Genomic DNA, 7663 nt, shown 5'->3' with positions numbered 1-7663 from the left:
TTTTTTCTCCCCCCCCCACCCCTTCCTCCCCTCTCTTCCCTCCTTCCTACATTCTTGCCTCCCTCCCACCACCCATTATGTATCATCATCTGCTTATCAGTGAGATCATTCATCCTTCGGTTTTTTGAGTTTGACTTATCTCATTTAGCACGATATTCTCCAATTTCATCCATTTACCTGCAGATGCCATAATTTTATTATTCTTTATGGCTGAGTAATATTCCATTTACATATATATATATCACTGTTTCTTTATCCATTCATTAATTGAGGGGTATCTAGCTTGGTCCCACAATCTGGCTATTGTGAATTGAGCAGCTATGAACATTGTTGTGGCTGCATCTCTGTACTATGCTGATTTTAAGTCCTTTGGGTATAGACCAAGGAGTGGGATAGCTGGTTCCATTCAAGTTTTCTAAGGATTCTCCACACTGCTTTCCAGAGTGGTGCACTAATTTGCAACCCCACCAGCAATGTATGAGTGTACCTTTTCCCCTAGATCCTAACCAACACCTATTGTTGCTTGTATTCTTGATAATTGCCATTCTAATTGGAGTGAGATGGAATCTTAGGGTAGTTTTGATTTGCATTTCTCTTATTACTAGAGATGTTGAACATTTTTTCATATATCTGTTGATTGCTTGTAGAACTTCTGTGAAGTGTCTGTTCATTTTCTTAGCTCATTTATTGATTGGGTTATTTGTATTCTTGATGTAGAGTTTTTCAAGTTCTTTATAGGTTCTGGAAATTAGTGCTCTATCTGAAGTATGAGTGGCAAAGATTTTCTCCCACTCTGTAGGCTCTCTCTTTGCATTGCTGATAGTTTCCTTTGCTGAGAGAAAGCTGTTTAGTTTGAATCTGTCCCAGTTATTGATTCTTGCTTTTATTTCTTGTGCTATGGGAGTCCTGTTAAGGAAGTCTAATCCTAAACCAACAAGTTGAAGATTTGGACCTACTTTTTCTTCTATAAGATGCAGGGTTGCTGGTCTGATTTCAAGGTCCTTGATCCATTTTGAGTTGATTTTTGTGCAGGGTGAGAGCTAGGGGTTTAGTTTCATTCTGTTGCATATGGATTTCCAGTTTTCCCAGCACCATTTGTTGAAGAGGCTATCTTTTCTCCATTGCATATTTTTGGCCCCTTTGTCTAATATGAGAAAATTGTATTCATTTGGTTTTGTGTCCATGTCCTCTATTCTGTACCATTGATCTACTTGTCTATTTTGGTGCCAATACCATGCCATTTTTGTTACTATTGCTTTGTAGTATAGTTGAAGTTCCGGTATTGTGATACCCCCTGCTTCATTCTTTCTTCTAAGGATTGCTTTAGCAATTCTGGGTTTCTTATTCTTCCAGATGAATTTCATGATTGCTTGCTCTATTTCTGCAAGGTACATCATTGGGATTTTAATTGGAATTGCATTGAATCTGTATAGCACTTTGGTAGTATGGCCATCTTGACAGTATTAATTCTGCCTATCCAAGAACATGGGAGATCTTTCCATCTTCTAAGGCTTTCTTTAATTTCTTTTTTAGTGTTCTGTAGTTCTCATTGTAGAGGTCTTTCACCTCTTTTGTGAGATTGATTCCCAAGTATTTTACTTTTTTTGAGGCTATTGTGAATGCCGTAGTTTTCCTAACTTCTCTTTCTGAAGTTTCATCACTTAGTATAAAAATGCATTGGATTTTTGACCATTGATCGTATATCCTGCTACTTTACTGAATTCACTTATGAGTTCTAAAAGTTTTCTGGTAAATTTTCCGCTCCTTTAAATATATAATCATGTCATCAGCGAACAGGGATAGTTTGAGTTCTTCTTTTCCTTTTGGTACATTTGTTTTGTTTTTTTTTTGCGGTGCTGGGGTTTGAACCCAGGGCCTTGTGCTTGTGAGACCAGCACTCTACCAACTGAGCTATATCCCCAGCCCTCTTCTTTTCCTTTTGTATCCCTTTAATTTCTTTGGTCTATCTAATTGCTATGGCTAGAGTTTTAAGGAAAATGTGGTGAAAGAGGGCATCCCTGCCTTGTTCCAGTTTTTAGGGGGAATGCTTTCAGTTTTTCACCATTTAGAATGATATTAGCCTTGGTCTTAGCATTGATGGCCTTTACAATGTTAAGGAATGTTCCCACTATCCCTATTTTTTCTGGTGTTTTGAGCATGAAGAGATGTTGTATTTTATCAAATGCTTTTTCTGCATTTATTGAAATAATCATGTGATTCTTGACTTTAAGTCTGTTGATATGGTGAATTACATTTATTGATTTCTGAATGTTGAACCAACCTTGCGTCTCTGGGATAAAACCCACTTTGTGGTGCACTATCTTTTTAATATATTTTTGTATGTGATTTGCGAAAATTTTGTTGAGAATTTTTGTGTTGATGATGTTCATTAAGGATATTGGTCTGAAATTTTCTTTCCTCAATGTTTCTCTGTCCGGTTTAGGTATCAGGGTGATATTGGCTTCATAGAATGAGTTTGAGAGGGTTTCCTCCTCTTCTACTTTATGGAATACTTTGAGGAGTATTGGAATGAGCTCTTCTTTAAAGGTTTTGTAGAACTCGACTGAGAACCCATCTGGTCCCAGACTTTTCTTTGTTGGTAGGCTTTTCTTTTCTTTTTTTTTTTTTTTGCAGTACTGGGGATCGAACTCAGGGCCTTGTGCTTGCCAGGCAAGCACTCTACCGACTAAGCTATTTCCCGAAGCCCTGTTGGTATACTTTTGATGACTTCTTCTATTTCGTTACTTGAAATTGATCTATTTAAATTGTGTATGTCCTCCTGGTTCAGTTTAGGTAATTCATATGTCTCTAGAAATCTGTTGATGTCTTTGAGATTTTCTATTTTGTTGGAGTATAGATTTTCAAAATAGCTTCTAATTATGTTTTGTATTTCAATCATGTCTGTTGTGATATTTCTTGTTCATTCCAAATTTTAGTAATTTGAGTTTTCTCTCTCCTTCTCTTTGTTAGTGTGGCTAAGGGTTTATCAATTTTTTTTCCAAAGAACCAACTATTTATTTTGTCAATTATTTCTATTGTTTCTCTTGTTTCAATTTTGTTGATTTGAGCTCTGATTTTACCGATTTCCTGTCTTCTACTACTTTTGGTGTTGGTCTGTTCTTCTTTTTCTAGGGCTTTGAGCCATAGTGTTAGGTTGTTATTTGTTGATTTTTTTCTTCTTTTATTGAATATGCTCCATGAAATAAATTTTCCTCTAAGTACTGCTTTCATAGTGTCCCAGAGATTTTGATATGATGTATATTTGTTCTCATTTACCTCTAGGAATTTTTTATTTCCCTCCTGATGTCTTCTGTTATCCATTCATCTTTCAATAGTGTATTATTTAATATCTGGGTGGTGGAGTAATTTCTGTTTTTATTCTGTCATTTATTTCTAATTTCAATCCATTATGATCTGATAGAATACAAGAATCTCTATCTTCTTGTATTTGCTAACATTAGCTTTGTGGCATAGAATATGGTCTATTTTAGAGAAGGATCCATGTGCTGCTGAGAAGAAAGTGTAATTCGCTCTTTGTTGGATGATATATTCTATATATGTTCATTAAGTCTAAATTATTGATTGTGTTATTGAGATGTATGGTTTCTTTGTTCAATTTTTGTTTGGAAGATCTGTCCAGTGGGGAAAGAGGTGTGTTAAAGTCACCTAGTATTATTGTGTTGTGGTCTATTTGATTTTTGGAATTGAGAAGGATTTGTTTGACATATATGGATGAGCCACTGTTTGGGGCATAGATATTTATGATTGTTATATCTTGCTGATTTATGCTTCCCTTAAGCAGTATGCAATGTCCTTCTTTATCCCTTCTGATCACCTTTGGCTTGAAGTCCACATTATCTGATATGAGAATGGATACGCTGGCTATTTGGTGAGTCCATGTGCATGGTATGTTTTTCCCCATCCTTTCACCTGTTAGTCTGTGGGCATCTCTTTCTATGAGATGAGTCTCTTGCAGGCAGCATATTGTTGGATCTTTCTTTTTAATCCACTCTGTCAGTGTATGTCTTTTGATTGATGAGTTCATGCCATTAACATTCAGGGTTATTATTGAGATAAGATTTGTATTCCCGGTCATTTGGCTCATTTTTGTTTTATGACATGACTTGATTTCTCCTTTATTTGGCTGTTCCTTTAGAGTAGTTCCTCCCTTTGCTGATTTTCATTGTTGTTTTTCATGTCTTCCTCATGGAATACTTTGCTGAGAATGTTCTATAATTCCAGCTTTCTTTTTGTAAATTCTTTTAGCTTTTGGTTATCCTGGACAGATTTCATTTCCCATCAACCAAAGGTAAGTTTTGCTGGGTATAAGATTCTTGGTTGGCATCCGTTTTCTTTCAGAGCTTGAAAAATGTTGTTCCAGGCCCCTCTATGTTTTAGGGTCTGGATTGAAAAATCTGCTGATATCCGTATTGGTTTCCACCTGAATATAATTTGATTCTTTTCTCTCACAGCCTTTAAAATTCTGTCTTTATTTTGTATGTTAGGTATTTTCATTATAATGTGCCTTGGTGTGGGTCTATTGTAATTTTGTATATTTGGAAGTCCTATAAGCCTCTTGTACTTGATTTTCCATTTCATTCTTCAGATTTGGGAAATTTTCTGATATTATTTCATTGAATAGATTGTTTATTCCTTTGGTTTGTTTCTCTGTGCCTGCCTCAATCCCAATAATTCTTAAATTTGGCCTTTTCATGATATCCCATAATTCTTGTAGATTCTGTTCATGATTTCTTACTGTCTTCTCTGTTTGGTCAACTCTGTTTTCAGGATTAAATATTTTGTTTTCAGTGTCTGAGGTTCTGTATTCCAGGTATTCTATCCTATTGGTTATGCTCTCTATGGAGCTTTTAATTTGGTTTATTGTTCCCTTCATTTTAAGATTTCTGTTTGGTTTTTTTTTCAGTGTCTCTAACTCTTTATTGAAATGATATGTTGCTTCCCATATGTGCTCTTTTAACTGTTGATTGGTGTGATCATTCAAAGCCTGCATTTGCTCTTTCATCTCATTGTTTGTTTTCTCTAATCATTTTAATTATGTACATTCTGAACTCCCTTTCTGACATTTCTTCTACCATGCTTTCATTGGATTTTATTGATGTAGCATCTAGGTTTGTTTGGGACATTTTCTTCCCTTGTTTTCTCATATTTGTCAGGTATCTACCCCTCTAGTGGTGAAACTCTGAGATATTGTAGATTCTCTCTATTGACTTATAGTGTCCCTTAGATTTCCAATAACTCACCTCCTAGCCTTCAGCAACCTGAAGTCTTAGAGGAACTTGATAATGTAGTGTTCTACGAGGAATCTGCCTCTCTAGAGGTGGTGGCCTTCAGGTGGGGTATATTCCCTGATAGTGGGCAGAGGCGCCTCCACTTGTTGACCAATGGTCAGCCAAAGGGGGACTAGCCTGCAGACTGGGGCATGGCTGGTCTGGGCCTATGTCTCTAGGTTCTACTGCCCTGGTGGGAAATCCTCGCCCAGCAGGGAAGACTTATATGGAGGGGAAGTTTCACTGGGCATCTCTCCTCCAAGAAGTTCCCTTCAGTCCAGAACTATAGCCTGGACTTGGCAGTTCTCCTCTGTGATGTTCCCAGGGGTTCGGACCTACCTCCTGGGCCAGGAAACCTCACCCTGTAAGTGAGTCCCTCGCTGGGCAGCCCTCCTCTAGGACGTTCCCTGGCGTCCTGACCTACTGCTTGGGCTGGGAAGTCTGGCCCTGCACCGAAGTCTTTTGCTGAGCGTCCCTCCTCCAAGAAGCTGCCTGTATGCAGTACTGCCGCCCAGGCCTGGGACCCTCACTCTGTGCCAAAGCATCTCACTGGGCAGGCCTGCTCTACAGTGCTCCGGGTTGTCCGAGTTCACGGCTCCAGCGGGGGAATCTCACTGGGCAACTCTACTCCACGAAGTTCCACTCAAATCCATTCAAGAACCAGCATAGTGCACACATCTAAAATTCCTCAGTTACTTGGGAGGCTGAGGCAGAGGGATCACAAGCTTAAGGCCAGTTTCAAAAAATTACTGAGTTCATGTCACAAAACAAAAAAACCATAAAAACTTCTGGAGATGAGGTCACTGGTCAAAAAGTCCCTGGTCAGTCCTCAAGTGCCAAAAATAAGCCTAAACAAACAACAACCACACATTCAGAATACCTACAGTAATCAACTGGTCTTCATGAGAAAATTAACTAAAAACACTAGCAAAGTAATGGTATCAGAAACTGTCACTTCCCTGCCCTAAAATCACTCTTTCCTACCCATCCCAACAGTTTTTTCGTTGAACACGAGCATCAGGCCCACTCCACAAAGACTGAACTATGGGTCGTCTGGACTGTCCACTGTGGTCACGTGGCCTCCCATGTGTGAGGAAGGGTCTGAGAAGTCTGGGAGAGGTGCAGCTGCTCCAGACAAGAGCACACAGGAGGAAACAGTTTCTGTGTCACGTCTTTAGAAGCTGTGGTGAGAGAAGAGGAAGCCTAAGCTGCAGCAGGTGCCCTCCTATCAACTCAGGAGGGCTGACATGCTGTGACACTGGGAAGAAGTTCCAGGATGACTGCAGATGCCACTGGCCCCCTGAATGGAGCAGCCCTGGAGATGCCCCTGCTGGGACCCAGCTGCCTTCCGTGGTCATGAGTTAAAGAAAAATACAACCAAGCACATGGGGTTTCCTGCTACTCTCAGTACAAAGAACTGTCATTGAAATGTGTATGTGTGATACATTTTAATTCTACCTTATAATTCACATTTCACACCTCAAACAGAATGAGACAAATCATATCTTCATTTAAGGAAACACAGTAAGAGTAAAGTTGCAGTCCTGGGATCAAATAAAACAGACATCATTATCAACTCAGCAAACTCTCATAGTAAAATCTGCCTTGCATGAATATTATGCAATAGAACTTAAAATCAGATATACATCATATAAATTTTGAATTTGCTTGGAAATAAGAGGTGTTTCTGACAGTGGAGAAATTGTGTCCAAATGATTATTATTTTGAAATAAATTTATGAACTGATTATTTGCATTGTGACTTGACTTACATTTGAAACTGACTCTTCAGATGACACATGAGAGCAGAAACCCCCAACTTTTCCACCAATTAAAAACCTTTCTCAGAAGCCAATCCACCTCTTTTATAATAGTATATAAATGAAGTCTATGAATATATTCCTACACTGATATGCAATTATACTGTTTTAGGTATAAGCAAAATATTTTTTAAAAGTTTTGATTTAGTTTTCTAGCTTGTTTCCCACTGTTACATTTGTTTCAATTGTTTAGTCTATGCTGAAATTTTAGGCATTGCCTTTTTAAGTTTTTGATCCAAGTTTTATAATGTTAAGTTAAAATCCTATTTATGGTGCATAGCCCGATGTTTGATTTATGTATATATTGGGAAATACCTAAATCAACCAAATTAAAATTAAGTATTACCACACATGCATATAACACATGATTGAAAATATAATTGTATGGTGAAGTAACCATCCCGTTCTCTTTTCTGTCTATTTCTTGACACTTAAAACTGCATAAAGCAGCTGGGAATAGGGGTGCATACCTGTAATCCCAGTGACTTGGGAGGCTGAGCCAGGAGGATTGCAGTTTTTTTCCCTCAGCAAGATCAGGTATGAAAAATATAAAATA

The sequence above is a fragment of the Sciurus carolinensis genome, chromosome 7 (assembly GCF_902686445.1).
Source record: "Sciurus carolinensis chromosome 7, mSciCar1.2, whole genome shotgun sequence".
NCBI lineage: Eukaryota > Metazoa > Chordata > Mammalia > Rodentia > Sciuridae > Sciurus > Sciurus carolinensis.
The sequence above is the reverse complement of the archived record's forward strand: the minus strand, read 5'-3'. Positions refer to the sequence as shown.